Source organism: Anomaloglossus baeobatrachus, chromosome 3 (genome assembly GCF_048569485.1).
Source record: "Anomaloglossus baeobatrachus isolate aAnoBae1 chromosome 3, aAnoBae1.hap1, whole genome shotgun sequence".
In the NCBI taxonomy this organism is placed as follows: Eukaryota; Metazoa; Chordata; class Amphibia; order Anura; family Aromobatidae; genus Anomaloglossus; species Anomaloglossus baeobatrachus.
Window position 1 is genome coordinate 346,701,284 of NC_134355.1, and position 21,702 is coordinate 346,722,985.

A 21,702-nucleotide genomic window follows, 5' to 3' on the forward strand; every position below is an offset into this window, starting at 1 on the left:
AAACTAAGCGCATCTCAGAGTTGCTCTTAACATTTTCATGCCATGTTTTCCCAGCTCCACAAACTGAACAGAGCTGGATGGGGATGCAACGGGATGACACAGCTCATCTAATTCATGACAATGTGCAGCGTTCTTTACACAAGAAATTTCATTCCAGTATCTGAGTAGAGATTTCTGGCGCAGCACATAGAGGTGCATGCCATTTGCCAGACACTTCAGATTCATGAAGAAGGGTCTGACTCCAGCACGTCCCCTCATCAAGACCGGTGTGAACAACGCTGGTCTTGATTATATGGACACAATATTTTGCATCAGTAATTCACAGTAGGCACCAGGACCAGCAAGGCAAGGTGAAAGTGTGTGTTATATGTTTTCTGTTTCCTCCATACCAGCTTTTACCTTCCAACTACAGATGTAAAATGATGAGCGAAATACTCAGTGTGTGAATGAGGTTTTATGTTAATACCAAGTAAGCTGCTTGTAATACCATTGTAATATCAATTCTTATTTTGAGCACGAGTGTACAGTTGTGTTGTAATTCTTGTCTCCTCTTCTCCATCTTCATCATCAGAGCAGGGGCAACTCCTGGAGCAATCACTGTGTAGGTGAGGGTCCTGTGTAGGTGAGGGTCCTGTGTAGGTGAGGGTCCTGTGTAGGTGAGGGTCCTGTGTAGGCGAGGGTCCTGTGTAGGTGAGGGTCCTGTGTGACCGGCAGGTGTGCAACCAAATGACATTGTGATATCTGATGGACCCCGTCTCCCAAAAACAATGAATCACACAGAGGAATGCAAAATAAATACACAAAGCATTGCAATTAGGTGTCAAACGTTCTCAACTTTATTTAATTTTACATGACACCAAAAATGGCACACCCCCGACTCACGGAGAGTCACCCCCCAGCACTCAGGAGAGGAAAAACCCCCTGTGGAGGAAACCTCTAGGGAACTATGGCTGGAGGATTGCCCTTCCCTTGGGCTTAGAGAGTTAGTGCCGATATATAACAGATGTAACAGCAGTTTTACAATTTGTACATTTTACTAAATTTACAGAGAACGACATAATAAATCTAGACTATAAATGTGATAAACTGGATGTGGAGAGATCTGGCTGCAATATCTATCACCACAGGGATTGATGGAATTAATTTGGTTGATCCAATTCCCCAGATGGATGAAGCATTTCTCCCTTACAGATCCAGGTCCGCCTCTCAAGAAGATGAACACTTGGGTAAAAAAATTGTTAGTTACAGATAACTGCTAATCAATTAAATCCCCCCTCCCCCCACGGCACCCATTAAAGTCATAGGTCCGTCCATAAACTCCCAAAGGAGAGCTGCTCTTTGTAGAGGGTAACAGAAGGGGATCCTGTCCCGGGGACCCCCCTCTATTACCTTCATATACCCTGGGGGTGTCTAAATCAGACAACCCCTTTACCTGCTAGAACCTCCAAATTACACCAAGGTCGGCACATTACGTGGGGTGGTCAAGCTCAACGTCCTCAGGCGCATCAGTAATGGCACTGATCATGGCAGCGCAGCCTTCTTTTATGGAATCTTCTTTATGACATATATTTATGACCTCATAACAGTGGTCATGGTTACTACAGGGGCCTATTACTGATGCAGGCCCCAAGTATTAACCCTTGCACAGCTGGAAACTCACTCACTATAGAGGCAATTAAACTGCATTTATTACTAAGAAACAGATTTATCGTTATGGCTTCCCTTAGACACCCCAAGTAGTGGAGCTTATAAGGATTACACATGCAAGTTCTTTAAGAGTAATGTGCACTTTTTGAAGTCTAAAGATATGTATAATTACCGTGTTTTCCAAAAATAAGACCTCCCCCAAAAATAAACCCTAGCAAGGATTTTCAGCATTTTCGGAGAAAGGCTTAAATATAAGCCCTCCCCCGAAAATAAGCCCTAGTCCCGGATCAATAATGAAGTGTCCGTGCAGCTAAAAAAGATACTGCAGACACTTCATTATACACAGCGGCACCCGGCAATTATACTCACCCGACACTGAGCAGCAGGACCTGCAGTGATTACACACCCGCACACATCACATCACACACACACACACACAATCAGATCTCACACACACACACCAGATCTCACACACAAACATCGGATCGCACACACAGTCAGATCGCACACATAATCAGATCGCACACATAAACATCGGATCACACGCAAACATCAAATCACACACAAACATCGGATCGCACACAAATCGGATCACACACACATCGGATAGCATACACACTCACCTCATCCAGCGACACCGATCTCTTCTCACTGGGAGAATCCTGAGAGGCAGTGCGGTGCAGCGCGACGAACAGGACTTGCGGCTGGACACGTGACTTGCTCTCATTCCCTGCTGTCGTAAGTGCTGGATGTGATGTGATGTGATGTGTTTGTGTGTGTGTGTGTGTGTGTGATCTGCTGTGTGTGTCTGCAATCGGCTGTGTGTGTGTCTGCGATCGGCTGTGTTTTTCTGCGATCGGCTGTGTGTGTCTGCGTTCGGATGTGTATCTGTGATCGGATGTGTGTATCTATGATCGGCTGTGTGTGCCTGTGATAGGATGTGTGTATCTGATCGGCTGTGTGTGCCTGTGATCGGCTGTGTGTATCTGTGATCGGCTGTGTGTATCTGTTATCGGATGTGTGTATCTGTGATCGGCTGTGTGTATCTGTGATCGGCTGTGTGTATCTGTGATCGGCTGTGTGTGCCTGCGATCGGATGTGTGTATCTATGATCGGCTGTGTGTGCCTGTGATAGGATGTGTGTATCTGATCGGCTGTGTGTATCTGTGATCGGCTGTGTGTATCTGTGATCGGCTGTGTGTATCTGTTATCGGATGTGTGTATCTGTGATCGGCTGTGTGTATCTGTGATCGGCTGTGTGTATCTGTGATCGGCTGTGTGTATCTGTGATCGGCTGTGTGTGCCTGTGATAGGATGTGTGTATCTGATCGGCTGTGTATGCCTGTGATCGGCTGTGTGTGCCTGTGATCGGCTGTGTGTGCCTGTGATCGGCTGTGTGTGTCTGTGAACGGCTGTGTGTATCTGTGATCGGCTGTGTATCTGTGATCGGCTCTGTGTGATCTGCTGTGTATATCTGCGATCTGCTGTGTGTGTGTCTGTGATCGGCTGTGTGTATCTGTGATCGGCTGTGTGTATCTGTGATTGGCTGTGTGTGCCTGCGATCTGCTGTGTGTGATCTGCTGTGTATATCTATGATCTGCTGTGTGTGTGTGTGAGTGAGAGATCTGCTGTGTGTGTGATCTGCTGTGTGTGTCTGGGATCTTCTGTGTGTGTCAGCTAGCAGCAGGGGAGGACGGCGTGCAGCACCGACCGGGGATCACAGGAGGCCCTGAGAGCCACGCAGACGTCCTGGTCTGGTGAGTATGAGTCTCCTGGGAAGTGGGGGGGGGTGTCTGTTTTTTTGGGGGGTAAACTTACCCCCAACCGTGTTTCTCCAAGAATAAGACCTCCTCCAAAAATAAGCCCTAGTGCTTTTTTGGGGGGCAAAAAAATGATAAGACAGTGTCTTATTTTTGGAAAAACACGGTAGTAGTACTTTAGAAAAAAAAATTGAAGAAATCTCCTAATATACAGTACATCTATTAAAGCTGTATTTCTATATTACACTGGCTATGCTACGTCTCCTCTCAGTGGAGTTGTTCCTTTTTATCACCATCAATGTCAGAATGCTGTGACGCATCTTGTGATGACTGCAGAATTTCCTGACCAGATATCTTTTGCTCATTGCTAATTTTAAACCAATTCACTTAAACTGATTCAACCCCAAACACTAACAGCAACATTAAAAACTCTCCCCAAAAGCAGCACCATTTCCTTCCGCCTTCTTACATCTCCAGTCTGGCAGCGGTATTGTGCCCCATCCTCACTTACAGCGGCATTGCCCCTCCTCCCACCTTTCCCCCACTTACAGTGGCATTGCCCCTCCTCTCATCCCCACTGACAGCAGCATTGCCCCTCCCTTCACCTTTCCCCCACTTACAGTGGCATTGCCCCTTCTCTCATCCCCACTGACAGCAGCATTTCCCCTCCTCTCACCCCTCCCTCACTTACAGCAGGATGGCCTGTTTCCCATTACTACCCCTACGTTTTCCCTCTTCCCACCTCTGTTTCATTATCAGCACAGACTGAATGATGCTGACACAGATGGGACACAAGATGATGCTGGAGATAAGAGAGAGAAGGACAGGCGAGCCCTCCAGCCTCTAATATAACCTCCACTGCAATTCATTTTTGTAGCCTACAACTTCTACCTGTAGGAGACCCTCCCTCAGGGTACAGTGATAATTATGAAAGGGTGCACAGTCAGGTGCTAATGTTTTATTGGATAACCCCCGACCAGTGTTATCCTTTTTCTCAAAGGCAATGGTCTCCAGATCACTAATATTTTTGCTTTCTCATGAGAGAGGTCTAAAAAGTGAAGAGCTAATTTCCTTGCACGAACAAGGAAAAGGATACAAAAAAATAGCAAAAACATTGTATGTTCCTAGAGATACAATAGGAAGCTGAGTTTGCAAGTTGAAAGTTAAAAGGAACACTGGCTGTGCTCGAGTGACTGTAAAAGACCTGCAATAAAGATAAGTAATGAAACATACACTGAAAAGAACACCCTGCCTCCTGTGAAGCATGGTGGTGGCTTGGCTGTGGTGAGGCTACTTTATTTACTCTAGCACTGGAAACCTGGAGAGCATGGATTCAATCAAGTGTCAGTTAATCCTAACAGAAAATGTCATGCTTTCCATGAAGAAGCTGAAGCCTGGAATTTTTGGACCTTTTAACAAGACAATGTTCCCAATTCCTAAACATAACGCAAAGTCCACCAAGTCTTGTTTAAGAAGAAGATAAACCCAAAGGGAATATCGCCACCAAAAGGGCTGCAGTCACAACAAAAATTAGTACATATTATAGGTTATATTGATAAATACGAGATCAATTTAATTTGCAACCAATAAATAAGGGGTACTTTGCACGCTGCGACATCGCTAGCATCGGCTAGCGATGCCGAGCGCGATAGTACCCGCCCCCGTCGCACATGCGATATCTTGTGATAGCTGCCGTAGCGAACATTATCGCTACGGCAGCTTCACACGCACTTACCTGCCCTGCGACATCGCTCTGGCCGGCGACCCGCCTCTTTCCTAAGGGGACGGGTCGTGCGGCATCACAGTGACGTGACATGGCAGGCGGCCAATAGAACCGGAGGGGCGGAGATGAGCGGGACGTAAACATCCCGCACACCTCCTTCCTTCCGCATTGGCGATGTGTGCTGCCGCAGGAATGAGGAACAACATCGTATCTCCTATTGGTGCAACATTATGAAAATGTCCGACGCTACACAGATCACCGATTTACGATGCTTTTGCGATCGTTTATCGGCGCATCTAGGCTTTACACGTTGCGACGTCGTTACCGGTGCCGGATGTGCGTCACTTTCGATTTGACCCCGACGATATCGAAGTAGCGATGTCGCAACGTGCAAAGTACCCCTAACTCTTGCAGGGAAATTGCTGTTTCAGCTACCAACCTACACAGTTGTACTGACCGCTCACAAAGTCCTGGAAGGGGAAAAGCCATTTTCCTGCATGACTAAAGGCCGCTTTACACGCAGCGACATCGCTAGCGATGTCGCTCGTGAAAGCACCCGCCCCCGTCGTTTGTGCGTCACGGGCAAATCACTGCCCTTGGCGCACAATATCGCTAGGACGCGTAACACACAGTTAAATTCCTAGCGACGTCGCTGTAGGCGGCGAACAACCTTTTTTTTTCAGGGGGAGGTTCATGCGCCGTCACAGCGACGTCACACAGCGGCCCGCCAATAAAAACGGAGGGACGGAGAGCAGCCACATTAACGACACGCCCACCTCGTTGCCGGAGGACGCAGGAACGCTGCTGTTCGTCGTTCCCGGGGTGTCACACATAGCGATGTGTGCTGCCTCAGGAACGACGAACAACCTGCGTCCAGCACCAGCAACGAATTTTTGAAAATGAATGACGTGTCAACGATCGACAATTAGGTGAGTATTTTTGATCGTTAACACTCGCTCATAGGTGTCACACGCAATGACGTCGCTAATGACGCCGGATGTGCGTCACGAATTCCTTGACCCCGACGACATATCGTTAGAGATATCATTGCGTGTAAAGCCCCCTTTAGTGATTGTGCAGAGAAATGGTGGCAGAACTGCAGCGGCGCACGGCACCACAGTATAAGGAGCACTGGTCAATGGGGGGGTTTCCATTTAATCTAAGCACCTCCTCCACTTGGTGCTGCCCTCTTATTTTAGGACTGTTTTTTTTTCTCCTGTGCCCTTCCATCCTAAGGTTATGCCCCCATAGTAAAAGTGCAGATTTTCCCTTCACCCAACTGCTTGTATCCTCCACATCTTTATTCTGGGCCTCTGCATTTTCCCCATTTTGACCCTGGCCAAAGGCCCACCATAGAGATCTGGAGGATATGACCAGTTCGGTGAAGGGAAAATTAGCATTTTTATTACCGTCTGGCACCAGTTACTGTGAGGTGGCTGTCACCAATCACTGCAGAGGTGTATCTAGGCTTTTTGTCACCCGGGGCAAGACTTCAGTTTGGTGCCCCCCATGTGACTAATTATTAATATGTGATTTGCACACTCACAGTCACGTGATGACGAGCTGCGCTTAATAATTTAATTCTCTCAATTTTCAAAGAGAAACATAGGAAGAAAAGCCAGTTGTCACATGCAAGTATGAAAATCACATATGAGTAGAGTGGCCAAATGATGACTACTGGAACCAGAAGCAGAGCTGAATCCTGACAGGGAGTATATTACACGCTCTTATGATTGGGCTACACTACTTAATTTTATAAGGGGTTTTCCAGGTTTGAGATGAAAATCTGCAATCACTATGTGACTGCAGACTTCTGAATTCTCACAGTGCACACACTGCACACTGTCAGGATTCTCTGTTGGTGGCGGTGAGAGTGCGAGGTCACAAAACTGCAAGTATGTGAATTACATATATGTGGTCACGTGCCGAAGCGACATGCGTGGCCTCGCTCAACATGAATTGAGTGAGGCTGGACACGTCAAATCAGAATGAGACCAGAAATATAAAAATCTCATACTTGCGCTCACATGGCTTTCCACTATTGTCACTGGCACCGGAGATCCTAAAAGTGTGCGGGAGCATGCATTGTGAGAATTCAGAAGCCTGCAGTCACTAAGGCGGGCTTCGCACACTACGACATCGCAGGTGCGATGTCGGTGGGGTCAAATTGAAAATGACATACTTCCGGCATCGCATGCAACATCGTAGTGTGTAAAGGCTCGATGATACGATTAACGAGCGCAAAAGCGTCATAATCGTATCATCGGTGCAGCGTCGGCGTAATCCATGATTACGCTGACGCGACGGTCGGATACTGTTCCTCGCTCCTGCGGCAGCACACATCGCTGTGTGTGAAGCCGCAGGAGCGAGCAACATCTACCGGCGTCACTGCGGCTTCCGTAGGATATGCGGAAGGAAGGAGGTGGGCGGGATGTTTACATCCCGCTCATCTCCGCCCCTCGGCTCCTATTGGCCGCCTGCCGTGTGACATCGCAGTGACGCCATACGACCCGCCCCCTTAATAAGGAGGCGGGTCGCCGGCCAGAGCGACGGTCGCAGGACGGGTGAGTCCATGTGAAACTGCCATAGCGATAATGTTCGCTACGGCAGTTATCACAAGTATATCGCAGCTGCGACGGGGGGGCGGGGTCTATCGCGCTCGGCATCGCAGCATCGGCTTGCGATGTCGTAGTGTGCAAAGCCAGCCTTAGAGTCACTGCAGAATTTCATCTCGAACTTGGACAAGCCCTTTACTTATAAAATTAAGCAGTGTATCCCAATTCTAAGTTAAGGGGTTGTCCAATCTTATAATTTATGAATTGTTACTTGTGTACAGAATCAGAACTAATAACAGCACCAGAACCAGCAGAGGTACAGAAATACATAATTATAACACCCAACAGTACAGAAACACAGCATCACAACCACCAGCAGTACAGAAATTCATCATCAGAACCACAGCAGTACAGAAATACATCCATATAACATCAGTTCAGAAACACAGCATCAAAACCCTCATCGATACAGAAATACATAATCAGGACCACAAGCAGTACATGGTAAATCAATTGCAATGTCAAGTCAGACCCATACACATTTGTATTGCATGAACCTACAACTTCCAGTACATCCAGGGCTGGCTCCAGGTTTTTGTGGGCCCCGGGCAAAAGACTGTTAGGGCTCATGCGCACGTTGCGTCGTGTCACTGCAGAAAATTCTGCAGTGATTTGACAGCTCATGTGCGATTGAAATCGCTGCAGAAACACTGCATAATGGATGCAGTGTTTCTGCAGAAAAAAATGCCGATTTCATGCGCTCGGGATGCTGCCTCTCCCATAAACAGAGTGGGAGCTGCATCCAAAGCACATGGAATAATTGACATGCTGCATTTTTAAACGCAGTGATTTTGTCACAAAAAAGCATTGTGCGCACGGATTATGCACAATCTTCATAGATTGTGCTGGGGATGCAGGACGCATGCACTTACGCTGCAGTGCTAAACGCTGCGTAAACGCATGAAATTATGCAACGTGCGCACGAGCCCTTAGTCTGCCCCATACACACATAGAAACGCACATATACTGTACATATTTAATGCAAATTCACAAGAATACATCTAAATAGATAAATCAATACACAGTCATATACACTAACATATATAGATACACATCATACATGCACATACGGATACATTAGAAGTATTAATATGGGGAAGTCGGCAGCAGCCTCACTCACCTCCCCCACTTGTCTCCCATCCATCTCCTCCTGGACATGTGGCTGTGCCATGCTTATTTGTGGCCATGGCTAACAGACATGGCCGCACACAGTGCACACTGACACTGCTATATACATCAAAGGAGAGGCTGGAGACATACAGCAATGGGGGCACATACAGCTCCAGAGGGGGGCATACAGCTCTGAGATTGTATACAGCACTGGAGTGGGGGGACATACAGCTCTTGGGGTATACAACTCTGGGGTGGGGGGAGATACAGCCCTGGGGGGTATACAGCACTGGGATGGGGGGAGATACAGCCCTGGGGTGGTATACTGCACTGGAGTGGGGGGGACAAACAGCTCTGGGGGGTATAGCACACTGGAGTGGGGAGACAGACACGTCTGGGGGGGTATACAGTACTGGGGGGAAGTGGACAGACATTTCTCGGGGTATACAGCACTGGGGTCAGGGGACAGAGTTGTGGGAGTATACACCACTGTGGTGGAGGGGGGACAGACAGTTCTGGGGTATACAGCACTGAGGGCAGGGGACAGACAGTTCTGGGAGGTATACAGCACTGGGGTCAAGGAACAGGCAGTTCTGGGTGTATACAGCACTAGGATGAGGGGACAGACAGTTCTGGGGGTATACAGCACTAGGGTGGTGGGAACAAACCATTCTAGGGGTATATGTGGCGCCCCTGACCTGGTCAGGCACCACTGAGTGCTGCACCCATGCTGGGAACAGCACCATACAGGTAATCCAGAAGGCTGACAGGGGTGTGGAACACAGGCGCATAGTGATCAGGTCTCACACATGTACCCATGAGAGGACCCCTGGGGATCCCAGGAGGGGGAAAAGCCTTGACCTTCACTGGAATAGTGGAGGGGGCCAAAAGCCTCCATCTCCTCTCAAGGGGTGTGGTAAGAGAATCTGGTTGCTAGGTGGCGTAGGCAAGAACAGGAGAGGAGGAGCAGTGAGTCAGTTAGAGCAGAACTCCATAGGGCTCAGTGAGGAGCAGACCTGTGGGGCTGTTGCTGTCTAACAGCGCCCGCGCAGTGGCTACAGACGGGGGAGAACGGTCAACTAGGAGTGCTGCCTGAAAGCCAGCTTCAGCTAGAGAGTGCAACGGAGTGGGAAGTAAGGAGACTGCTAGAGAGCACCAGGCCCAACCGGGCGGCAGATCCCGAAGCGAGGATAGATTCACCTTTCCCTGCTAAACCTGCCGGTGTGGGGCTCTTAAAGCCCACACCACAACACTACAAAAGCCGCAGCCACGTAACCGCAGTGAGGGCCCATAGGTCATAGGAGGCAAGAGGCTGGAGTGGCCTGGTCCGGGGAACAAGCACACGGCAAACAACAAGGGGAGAGAGGCTGCAGCATCTTCCCTGGGTGACCCCCATAGGGACTAAAAGTCGGGGTCACCCCAAACCACCAAGGGCTAAGGAAGGCGAGTCAGTAGTCACCCTCATAAAGTCAGCCTGAAGGATACCTGGTTCCCATCTGGTTCATCTCAGCTACGCCCGGGTTACTCACCCTGCCATCTAATGTGAGTAAAAACCCTGAAAGACATTCCTGCCTGTGTGGTCATTCTGCGCCTTGTGGTACTACAAACCTACACAGGGCCCTGGGGCTTGCCTCACTCTCAGGAGGCTATTCCAACTAACTGCACACACCATCAGCCCCAGGCGTTCCCCTAACCTGCAGTGGCGGTCCCCACTGACCGCAAATCTGAGAGTGGCGTCACGATCAAAAATGAAGATTTCCTACCAGTGACGGAGATCCAGCTACGTGGAGTCCCTGAGGGTAATGCACCGACACACCACCTGTGGGGCTTCACATCTGGCGTCACGAACAGGATAAGGACTAGACCTGTTCAGACAGGTGACCATGTGCCTGGGCGGTCCGCTTGGAAAATTGGAAGCGCCGCCATATTGCCACCATGAAAAGCGCGCTGAAAAACAACAGCAGCCCGCGCTGGAAGAAGTTACCGCCCACGAAGAGGTGTGGCTACCCAGAGATCCCCTGCAGAGTTCTGACCTTGCCGGCTGTGGGAGCGGAAGCGTCGAGAAACGGCGAGAGAGAAGGGAAGCCACAAACCTGCTGCTGCGGAGAGCAGAAATGGAGTCCAGACGCGGATACCCAGAACCAGGCACTGCTGCCCGGTGGTGCCGGGAGCTTGCCATCTTCTGCGACCGGCTGGAGGCCGGGATCGTGCGACGGCTCAGAGAAGAACGCACGGAGCTCCTGGAAATGGCTGCGGCGGTGCGGACCTATGAGGAGGGAGCCGCGCGGAGCCTGCCGGATCGAGCGGCGACGACGATTCAGACCCCGATGGGTGAGTCCGGTGTTGCCCCGGCTAGAACAAGAGCCCCGACCCTAGCTGCTACGACCGCGGTCCCAGAGGAGGCGCCCGGTGCGGCGACGCTGAGTGAGGCCGCAGCCACGCTAGGTGCGGCCCGCCAAGCCCAGGCCGCTGCAGCGATGCCCCGCCTGTCCCGCAGGGCTCCGACCACCACGGCAGTGCTCATCCGTGCTGCAGGTGTAACGCTGACCCAGGCTGCCACCCTGCTGAACCCGGTCCGCCAAGACCCCAACGCAGCAGCGACGCTCGTCCGCGCCGCAAGTGATATGCTGAACCAGGCCGCAGCCCCGCCGGGTGCGGCCCGCCAAGCTCCGATCACTGCAGCGACGCCCGACTCAGCCTGCACGGACCCCATCGAGGCTGCGACGCCAAGTGAGACCGCGGCTGCAGTGTCCAGTCCGGCCCGCCAAGACCAGGCCGCCGCCATGCCAGGCGCGGCCCGCCAAGACCAGGCCGCCGCCATGTCAGGCGCGGCCCGCCAAGACCAGGCCGCCGCCATACAGGGCGCGGCCCGCCAAGAAGAGAAGACTACCTCATCATTTTCCCCGGCCTGCAAGGCCAGAGCAGACACCGCTCCCCAGTCCAGAGAGGTCCCTGCCAGGAAGACCCTGATAGGAGAGGACCCTGAATACTGGAAGCTGAAGGCTGACCTAGAGGCCCAGTTTCCACAAGAGATGGTGGATCGGTATTTGCTCCCTCCGTATACCCCCAAGGAGATTCCGGCAACCCCTGCAGCCGCGCCAGAGAGTCCACCGCCCCGACCAGCTGAAGAGAGCCCATCCCCAGCACTGCCACAACCAGAGTGCAGCGAAGAACTAAGGGGGAGAGGAGGCCAGGAAGCAGAAGGGCTGACTCCGACGCCAACCGCAGCAGACCCCTACCCAGAGCCGGAGATGCTGCCCTATTCCCGCTGGGAGGAGGAAGACTTGACACCGTCAGCAGATGAAGATCAACCCAAAGACCTCACCTGGGAGCCCACAGGCATGAACCCAGCCCGCAAGACACGGCGCAGCAGATCAAAGTATCCTCCAACACCACAGTCTCCAGAGCAGAGGGAGGTCACAGCCAGAGACCTGGAGGAGAAAAGGTGCCTAAGAAGGTCCAAAGCCCAGGCTAGAGGACCCCTTTACAGAGGAATTGTAGAGGACTTCAACCTGAAAAGCGGATACGGCTTCATTGTCGTGAAAGGAATAAAAGAGGGCATATTCGTAAATCGGAGAGATGTCAGCGCACACCTGCCTAGAGGACACCCTGGCAGAAATCTGAAAATGGGAGATTCGGTACAGTTTACCATGCACCAAGGTGAAAGGGGATTGTACGCACTTGATGTAGCCTTACGTACCAGCAAACCCTACAGCCATCCCATGCCACAAGCAAGACAAGAAAGACAAGAAAGACAAGAAAGACAAGAAAGACAAGAAAGACAAGAAAGACAAGAAAGACAAGAAAGACAAGAAAGAAAAGACAGAGATAAAGAACCAGATGTAGAAACAGACGAAGACCAAGAAAGGAAAGATAAAGATCCTACAGATGCAACAACCACAGACAAAGATCCTACAGATGAAACAACCACGGACGACGACGGAGAGCAAGAAAGTCACAGGTGCCGGTGCCCTACATGCCCACGCCCTAGTGAAAATGAGGAGTAAAGTAAAGTACAGAAAAGAAGTACAGAAGTTAAAGTTTTGACAAGTTTTGTTTGCAACGTTTAAGAAATGCGCCCACAAAAACTATTGTGATAAATAAACTCTAAGGCTATGAACTTGCTATAGCCACAAACTCTCGCAGTGTAAATAGTTACACCAGTGGCACCACCACCAGGGCCAGCCTGTTTAGGGGCTTGGCTCGTCTGCAACCAGGGGGGCCCGTCCGTAGAAAAGGGCCTTGGCTCACCTGCGACCAGAGAGCACGCCTGTTTATGGGGCCTTGGCTCACCACCACAAAGAGGGTACCTGGCCAGCACCAACTGTGGAGGCCGCCTCTGCATCCTGCCAGAAGAGGCTGACGGCGCGGATCCACCAGGCCAGGTATACCCTGAAACCACCAGCCCATGAAAGCCGCCTCTACATCCTGCCAGAAGTGGCTGAAGCCGCGGCCAACGGGAGAGGAAGATTGGAGGAAAGGTCTGGGGAAACGGGTGGCCCAGACCTGGTTACCAACAGGACCGGTGACCTGCCTCCTGAGAGGGTTTTGGGTGGGTTAACGGACTTGTGGGTGGAGGGTGGTGATGTACGATAACTGGTGATCTTAAAATGTTTTACCATGTTTTAATGTTTTATGCATTTTAAAATGTTGTCTTGCAGCCCGAGGACGTGCTGGTGATAACTAAGGGGGAATGTGGCGCCCCTGACCTGGTCAGGCACCACTGAGTGCTGCACCCATGCTGGGAACAGCACCATACAGGTAATCCAGAAGGCTGACAGGGGTGTGGAACACAGGCGCATAGTGATCAGGTCTCACACATGTACCCATGAGAGGACCCCTGGGGATCCCAGGAGGGGGAAAAGCCTTGACCTTCACTGGAATAGTGGAGGGGGCCAAAAGCCTCCATCTCCTCTCAAGGGGTGTGGTAAGAGAATCTGGTTGCTAGGTGGCGTAGGCAAGAACAGGAGAGGAGGAGCAGTGAGTCAGTTAGAGCAGAACTCCATAGGGCTCAGTGAGGAGCAGACCTGTGGGGCTGTTGCTGTCTAACAGCGCCCGCGCAGTGGCTACAGACGGGGGAGAACGGTCAACTAGGAGTGCTGCCTGAAAGCCAGCTTCAGCTAGAGAGTGCAACGGAGTGGGAAGTAAGGAGACTGCTAGAGAGCACCAGGCCCAACCGGGCGGCAGATCCCGAAGCGAGGATAGATTCACCTTTCCCTGCTAAACCTGCCGGTGTGGGGCTCTTAAAGCCCACACCACAACACTACAAAAGCCGCAGCCACGTAACCGCAGTGAGGGCCCATAGGTCATAGGAGGCAAGAGGCTGGAGTGGCCTGGTCCGGGGAACAAGCACACGGCAAACAACAAGGGGAGAGAGGCTGCAGCATCTTCCCTGGGTGACCCCCATAGGGACTAAAAGTCGGGGTCACCCCAAACCACCAAGGGCTAAGGAAGGCGAGTCAGTAGTCACCCTCATAAAGTCAGCCTGAAAGATACCTGGTTCCCATCTGGTTCATCTCAGCTACGCCCGGGTTACTCACCCTGCCATCTAATGTGAGTAAAAACCCTGAAAGACATTCCTGCCTGTGTGGTCATTCTGCGCCTTGTGGTACTACAAACCTACACAGGGCCCTGGGGCTTGCCTCACTCTCAGGAGGCTATTCCAACTAACTGCACACACCATCAGCCCCAGGCGTTCCCCTAACCTGCAGTGGCGGTCCCCACTGACCGCAAATCTGAGAGTGGCGTCACGATCAAAAATGAAGATTTCCTACCAGTGACGGAGATCCAGCTACGTGGAGTCCCTGAGGGTAATGCACCGACACACCACCTGTGGGGCTTCACATATACAGCACTGGGGTGGTGGGGCCAAACAGTTCTGGGGGTATACAGCACTGGGGTGGTGGGCTCAAACAGTTCTGGGGGTATACAGCATTGAGGTCGGGACATATAGTACTGGGGGTATACAGCACTAGGGTGGGGGGACAACATACAGCTCAGTGGGATGTTGATGCTTCGGCTCCTCTCTTTATCTGTGGGTTGAGCCTAGAATGCATGGGCTCCTTCCAGGTAGTGGGCGTGACCAGCTTCATTACAAATTAAGTCATCTGTGGGACGGGAGCGCAGTGCACACAGACGAACTTGGACCCTGCACGCAGCAGTGAAAGCTGCGAGCAGGTGTGGATTTAAGAGCCAGCAAATCAGGAAAGTGCGGATGCTGGCATCAGCGCTGCGGTCCCGGAACTCGGTTCGGGGGCTGCAGCATGCATTACCGCCATTGCTGACAGGTGATGACTCGCCGCCTGGGAGACTCAGAATTCTGCATCAGCAGGCCCGACACCACCCCCCCTGCCACTGTGCCCGGGGCACGCGCTCTGCCAGCCACCCTCTAGATACGCGTCTGGGTTAAATAATGTGACAGTCTTATAGATTCTGGAAGCAACAATACCAAATATGTGTATTTTTTTTATTTCCTTTTATTTTTACATAAATATGTGTATTTATTGGAGTAATTTTATTTTACAATTTTGTTATTTATTGTGTTTTTACTGTATATTTCTACTTAATAGGTGAACTATTTTTTTTACTTTTTTTTTTTTTCCTTAGTCCCTCACTCATACTTCAACTTTTATTTCTCTGATCACTTGTAATGAATTGCAATAAAAATGTACTGCAATGCATTAGAGCTGTCAGGTGGACACTAGCAGAGAAACCTTTTTAGACCATGATACTGGAATGGTCTAACAGGCCACCATAGCTAGTAGACAAGGAGGTCATTATTTGACATCCAGTTGCCATTACTATGGTCAGCAGCGTGCAATTACGTTGTGGAGGTGCCACTCTATCGTTCCATATGCTGCAATCACAATTGATCACAGCATTTAGTGAGTTAAACAGCCAGGGGTGGTGCAGGCTCCGGCCTTGTCTGTGACAACCGGAGACCTGCTACCAATTAAGCTGAGCTTCCGGCAGAGGACGCAACTGCCCGTGCCCACGATCAGGGTTCGGACATGCTTCTGGCTTGGAAAGCCACACCACCGGTCAGTTTATGCTGCAGGCCATACACACACACAGTGGCCATGGGATTTCTATAAATCCCATCCACTGTGCTTGTACTGTACAACGCAGCGTTTTAGACGTAGTGAAAACACGCTGCATCCAAAACGCTGCAATCACTGATCATGGGCATGTACCCATATATGTAATAGAGCCTCCTGATGAACCGAATTGGAGAAACACGTTGAGGATTTTTTCTACCTGAAGGAAGCAACTCTGCACCTGGTCCGAATATATGATATCCTAGGATGGATCCTCTTCTCATATCCAGAGACCATCATCAGGTCTCAGGCTTCTATTGGATACCAACATCTAATGAGCTAAGAAGCTAAGTAAACATACAGCTTCTAATAGATTCTTGGGACATAATTCACTATCTTGGACCATATATTGCTTACCCATTCCTGAATTTCCTATAAGGTGTGTGTCAGGGAGGGTTAGCCACAGTTGAATAGGGGTACCAAATACATTTAGAGTTTCTCCGCTGATAGGCAGGATGGGTTTTTTAGGGATATGTAGGGGTGCAATATTTCTAGTTTCTTATATCTTGTCTACATGTTTTATATTGTGCCGACTGTATTATATTTCTGTTGTATTGGTTATTCTTTTCAGTTGATATTGTCGTGGATTTTAAACAATATTAATAAATAATCATATTAATGGGAATTATATGTTTATAATAATGAAGCTTTTTCCCATACCTTATTAATTGAAGTGATATACGCTTCATGATGCCTTGCACACAAAGAACTCTGTCAGACCCAGCAAAACAACCTTGCAATTGTTGATATTTTTCATCAATTTTGGGTCTCAAGTCTTCAGACAGTTCTTTTCTCTTTCTGTTTTCCATGCTTAGTGTAGCAAACACAGCCACACAATGCAGATTGTGTCAACTTCTCCCCTTTTTATCTGGTTTCAGGTGTGATTTTGAAATTGCCCCATACCTGTTACTTGCCACAGGCGAGTGTGAATGAGAATCACATGCTGGGAACAAAGTTGTTTACCTACAATTTTGGAAAGGTGCCACCACTTTTATCTGGCCTATTTTTGGGGTTGTGTGAAATTATGTCCAGTGTGCCTTTTTTCTTCAGATTTTTTTTTTAATGTTTTAATACAAATGATTGTAGATCTATCAGAAAAAAACAGGAGTAATTTGACCCTTATTCGACAACTGTTTTGAAACTTTTGTGCCCATAGATTGCTCCTGCACAGTCCTCTCCACTGTAGTTAGTAAGGATTAGACCACTTTTCCAAGGCAATGTACATTCACGCCAAAATTCTGGCATGAAAGTTCTGGAAAGTATCAAAACTAAGCGCATCTCAGAGTTGCTCTTATCATTTTCATGCCATGTTTTCCCAGCTCCACAAACTGAACAGAGCTGGATGGGGATGCAACGGGATGACGCAGCTCATCTAATTCATGACAATGTGCAGCGGTCTGTACACAAGAAATTTCATTCCAGTATCTGAGTAGAGATTTCTGGCGCAGCACATAGAGGTGCATGCCATTTGCCAGACACTTCAGATTCATGAAGAAGGGTCTGACTCCAGCACGTCCCCTCATCAAGACCGGTGTGAACAACGCTGGTCTTGATTATATGGACACAATATTTTGCATCAGTAATTCACAGTAGGCACCAGGACCAGCAAGGCAAGGTGAAAGTGTGTGTAATATTTTTTCTGTGTTTCCTCCATACCAGCTTTTACCTTCCAACTACAGATGTAAAATGATGAGCGAAATACTCAGTGTGTGAATGAGGTTTTATGTTAATACCAAGTAAGCTGCTTGTAATACCATTGTAATATCAATTCTTATTTTGAGCACGAGTGTACAGTTGTGTTGTAATTCTTGTCTCCTCTTCTCCATCTTCATCATCAGAGCAGGGACAACTCCTGGAGCAATCACTGAGTAGGTGAGGGTCCTGTGTAGGTGAGGGTCCTGTGTAGCTGAGGGTCCTGTGTAGCTGAGGGTCCTGTGTAGCTGAGGGTCCTGTGTAGGTGAGGGTCCTGTGTAGGTGAGGGTCCTGTGTGACCGGCAGGTGTCCAACCATATGACATTATGTTATCTGATGGACCCCGTCTCCCAAACACAATGAATCACACAGAGGAATGCAAAATAAATACACAAAGCATTGCAATTAGGTGTCAAACGTTCTCAACTTTATTTAAATTTACATGACACCAAAAATGGCACACCCCCGACTCACGGAGAGTCACCCCCCAGCACTCAGGAGAGAAAAAACACCCTGTGGAGGAAACCTCTAGGGAACCATGGCTGGAGGATTGCCCTTCCCTTGGGCTTAGAGAGTTAGTGCCGATATATAACAGATGTAACAGCAGTTTTACAATTTGTACATTTTACTAAATTTACAGAGAACGACATAATAAATCTAGACTATAAATGTGATAAACTGGATGTGGAGAGATCTGGCTGTGATATCTGTCACCACAGGGATTGATGGAATTAATTTGGTTGATCCAATTCCCCAGATGGATGAAGCATTTCTCCCTTACAGATCCAGGTCCGCCTCTCAAGAAGATGGACACTTGGGTAAAAAAATTGTTAGTTACAGATAACTGCTAATCAATTAAATCCCCCCTCCCCCCACGGCACCCATTAAAGTCATAGGTCCGTCTCCCAAAGGAGAGCTGCTCTTTGTAGAGGGTAACAGAAGGGGATCCTGTCCCGGGGACCCCCCTCTATTACCTTCATATACCCTGGGGGTGTCTAAATCAGACAACCCCTTTACCTGCTAGAACCTCCAAATTACACCAAGGTCGGCACATTACGTGGGGTGGTCAAGCTCAACGTCCTCAGGCGCATCAGTAATGGCACTGATCATGGCAGCGCAGCCTTCTTTTATGGAATCTTCTTTATGACATATATTTATGACCTCATAACAGTGGCCATGGTTACTACAGGGGCCTATTACTGATGCAGGCCCCAAGTATTAACCCTTTCACAGCTGGAAACTCACTCACTATAGAGGCAATTAAACTGCATTTATTACTAAGAAACAGATTTATCGTTATGGCTTCCCTTAGACACCCCAAGAAGTGGAGCTTATAAGGATTACACATGCAAGTTCTTTAAGAGTAATGTGCACTTTTTGAAGTCTAAAGATATGTATAATTAGTAGCACTTTACAAAAAAAATTGAAGAAATTTCCTAATATACAGTACATCTATTAACCCCTTCACCCCCGGCCACTAAAACACCCTAATGACCGGGCCATTTTTTGCAATTCTGACCAGTGTCACTTTGACAGGTTATAACTCTGGAACGCTTCAACGGATCCTGGCGATTCTGAGATTGTTTTTTCGTGACATATTGTACTTCATGTCAGTTGTAAATTTAGGCCGATATTTTTTGCATTTATTTGTGAAAATTTAGGAAATTTGGCGAAAATTTTGAAAATTTCGCAATTTTCAAACTTTGAAAATTTATGCCCATAAATCTTAGAGATATGTCACACAAAATAGTTACTAAATAGCATTTCCCACTTGTGTACTTTACATCAGCGCAATTTTCGAAACAAATTTTTTTTCCGTTAGGAAGTTAGAAGGGGTCAAAGGTCATCAGCAAATTCTCATTTTTCCAACAAAATTTACAAAATAATTTTTTTTAGGGACCACATTACATTTGAGGTGACTTTGAGAGGCCTAGGTGACAGAAAATACCCAAAAGTGACCCCATTCTAAAAACTACACCCCTCACACTGCTCAAAACCACATCCAATAAGTTTATTAACCCTTTAGGTGCTTCACAGGAACCAAAGCAATGTGAAAGGAAAAAATGAAAATTTTACTTTTTAACACAAAAATGTTACTTTAGCCATAAAATTTTCATTTTTACAAGGGAGAAAAGAGAAAGTACACAATACAATTTATTGTGCATGTTCTCCTGAGTACGCTGATACCCCATATGTGGTAAAAATCAATTGTTTGGGCGCACGGCAGAGCTCGGAAGGGAAGGAGCGCCATTTGAATTTTTGAACGCAAAATTAGCTGCACTCATTAGCGGACGCCATGTCGGGTTTGAAGACCCCCTGAGGTGCCTAACCAATGGAGCTCCCCCACAAGTGACCCCATTTTGGAAACTAGAGCCCTCAAATAATTTTTTTAGATGTTTGGTGAGCACTTTGAACCCCTGGGGGCTTCACAGAAGTTTATAGCGTTGAGCCGTGAAAAGAAAAAAAATTTTTTTTTACCACAAAACGGTTGCTTCAACTAGGTAGCTTTTTTTTCACAAGGGTAACAGGAAAAAATGCACCATAAAATGTATTGTGCATTTTCTCCTGAGTACGCAGATACCTCATATGTGGTGGAAATCAAATGTTTGGACACACAGCAGTGCTCGGAAGGCAAGGAGCGCCATTTGAATTTTTGAGTGCAAAATTAGCTGCACCTGTTAGCGGACGCCATGTCGGGTTTGAAGACCCCCTGAGGTGCCTAAACAATGGAGCTCCCCCACAAGTGACCCCATTTTGGAAACTAGAGCCCTCAAATAATTGTTCTAGATGTTTAATGAGCACTTTGAACACCTGGGGGCTTCACAGAAGTTTATAGCGTTGAGCCGTGAAAAGAAAAAAATTTTTTTTTACAACAAAACGGTTGCTTCAACTAGGTAGCTTTTTTTTTCACAAGGGTAACAGGAAAAAATGCACCATAAAATGTATTGTGCATTTTCTCCTGAATACGCAGATACCTCATATGTGGTGGAAATCAAATGTTTGGACACACAGCAGTGCTCGGAAGGCAAGGAGCGCCATTTGAATTTTTGAGTGCAAAATTAGCTGCACCTGTTAGCGGACGCCATGTCGGGTTTGAAGACCCCCTGAGGTGCCTAAACAATGGAGCTCCCCCACAAGTGACCCCATTTTGGAAACTAGAGCCCTCAAATAATTGTTCTAGATGTTTGGTGAGCACTTTGAACACCTGGGGGCTTCACAGAAGTTTATAGCATTGAGCCGTGAAAAGAAAAAAATGTTTTTTTACCACAAAACGGTTGCTTCAACTAGGTAGCTTTTTTTTTCACAAGGCTATCAGGAAAAAATGCACCATAAAACGTATTGTGCATTTTCTCCTGAGTACGCAGATACCTCATATGTGGTGGAAAGTAATTGTTTGGGCGCATGGTGGGGTTCAGAAGAGAAGGAGTGCCATTTGACAGCAAAATTGGTTGGAATCATTAGCGAACGCCATGTCACGTTTGGAGACCCCCTATGGTGCCTAAACAGTGGAGCTCCCCCACAAGTGACACCATTTTGGAAACTAGAGCCCTCAAATAATTTTTCTAGATGTTTGGTGAGCACTTTGAACCCCTGGGGGCTTCACAGAAGTTTATAGCGTTGAGCCGTGAAAAGAAACAAAATTTTTTTTTACCACAAAACGGTTGCTTCAACTAGGTAGCTTTTTTTTCACAAGGGTAACAGGAAAAAATGCACCATAAAATGTATTGTGCATTTTCTCCTGAGTACGCAGATACCTCATATGTGGTGGAAATCAAATGTTTTGACACACAGCAGTGCTCGGAAGGCAAGGAGCGCCATTTGAATTTTTGAGTGCAAAATTAGCTGCACCTGTTAGCGGACGCCATGTCGGGTTTGAAGACCCCCTGAGGTGCCTAAACAATGGAGCTCCCCCACAAGTGACCCCATTTTGGAAACTAGAGCCCTCAAATAATTGTTCTAGATGTTTAATGAGCACTTTGAACACCTGGGGGCTTCACAGAAGTTTATAGCGTTGAGCCGTGAAAAGAAAAAAATTTATTTTTTTTTTTACAACAAAA